This window comes from Canis lupus, chromosome 33 (assembly GCF_003254725.2).
Source record: "Canis lupus dingo isolate Sandy chromosome 33, ASM325472v2, whole genome shotgun sequence".
In the NCBI taxonomy this organism is placed as follows: domain Eukaryota; kingdom Metazoa; phylum Chordata; class Mammalia; order Carnivora; family Canidae; genus Canis; species Canis lupus.
This window is the reverse complement of record NC_064275.1, coordinates 7,216,962-7,218,612: the sequence shown is the minus strand read 5'-3', so window position 1 is coordinate 7,218,612 and position 1,651 is coordinate 7,216,962. Positions and strand designations below refer to the sequence as shown.

General features: G+C 36.6%; 1 non-coding gene across 1 annotated transcript; it reads left to right on the top strand.

Moving 5' to 3' along the window:
• The first annotated feature begins 1,268 nt into the window (after positions 1 to 1,268).
• Positions 1,269 to 1,372, top strand: LOC112641711 (U6 spliceosomal RNA). Its single transcript, XR_003124786.1, has one exon. It is a non-coding gene; the product is annotated as a U6 spliceosomal RNA (small nuclear RNA).
• The last annotated feature ends 279 nt before the right edge of the window (positions 1,373 to 1,651 follow it).

Here is a 1,651-nt window from a genome sequence, read left to right as displayed (position 1 = left end):
GACAAATACCATATGATTTTACTTACATGTAAAAACAAACAAATGAGCAAATAAAACAAAACTCCTAGATACAGGGAACTGACTGGTTGTTGCCTGAGAGGAGCGGGGGCTAAAGGAGTGAGTGGAATGGGTGAAGGACATTAAGAGGTGCAAACTCCCAGTTATAAAACAGTCATAGGGATGTAATGTACAGCATGATGACTACAATCAATAGTATTGTGTTTCATATTTGAAAGTTGCTAAGAGAGTAGATCTTAAAAGCTCTCATCATACCTGACTATGAGGAAAACTTTCTCAAACATACTAATTTTGCCTCAAGTAATTTCAAAAAGGGATCCATACTGGGGTGCCTGAGTGGCTCAGTCAGTTAAGTATCCAACTCTTGATCTCAACTCAGGTCTTGATCTCAGGGTAGTAAGTTCAAGCCCCAGCTCTATGCTGGCCGTAGAGCCTACTTGGGGGAAAAAAGGGATCCATATTAAGAAGAGAGGACTTGGGATCCCTGGGTGACGCAGCGGTTTGGCACCTGCCTTTGGCCCAGGGCGCAATCCTGGAGACCCGGGATCGAATCCCACGTCAGGCTCCCGGTGCATGGAGCCTGCTTCTCCCTCTGCCTGTGTCTCTGCCTCTCTCTCTCTCTATCCCTCTCTGTGTGACTATCATAGATAAATAAAAATTTAAAAAAGAGAGGACTTGTATGAATTGTAAAAGTAATTAAGATATGCCATGCTTCTGAGCATTCCTGAGGAGTAAAGAAGAGGAACTGAGGATTGGTGGTGATGGTTCCATGGGCGCATATGTATGTCCAAACTCATCAAATTGTGTACATTAAATTTGTGCAGTTTTAGGATATTAATGATACCATAATAAAACTGGGGTTTTTTTAAGGGGAAAAATTTTTCTCATCATAAGAAAAAGAAGATTTTATGACTATGTGTCGTGATGGATGTTAATGAGACTTTGGTGATCATTTCACAAAGTATACAAAAACAAAATCATTATGTTGTACACCTGAAACTAATATAATGTTAAATGTCAGTTATACTTCAGTATAAAAATAGGATAAATAGGGAAAGTTATAGTATCTTTTCTTCTAGAGAAGAAAAATAGTGATAGCACATGGCCTCAATGTGTTATTTAACCCAATTACAGTAACCATTTCACAAAGCATACATATGTCAAATCATCATGTTTGTACAACTTAAAATATATCAGTTTATTTGTCAATTATACCTCAATAAAGCTGAAAATTAAGGGGGAAAAAGGAAACATTCACTTTAGCAACGCATATACTAAAATTGGAATGATACAGAGATGAGCATGGCCCCTGTGCAAGGATGACACACAAATTCATGAAGCATTCTCTATATTTTAAATAAGTCGTGGGATATAAGGTAAACATGGTGACTATAATTAGTAACAATCTATTGTATGTTTGCAGGTTGCTAAGATAGTAAATCTTAAATGTTCGTATTACGAGAAAAAAATCGTGTAACTATGCACATTCGTGGATGTTAACCAGACGTATTGTGGTGATAATTTCACCACATATTAAAAATATCAAATTATTATGCTGTACACCTGAAGCTAATATAATGCTCTATGTCAGTTATGTCTCAATATAAAACAAAATAAATAAATAAGAATATGG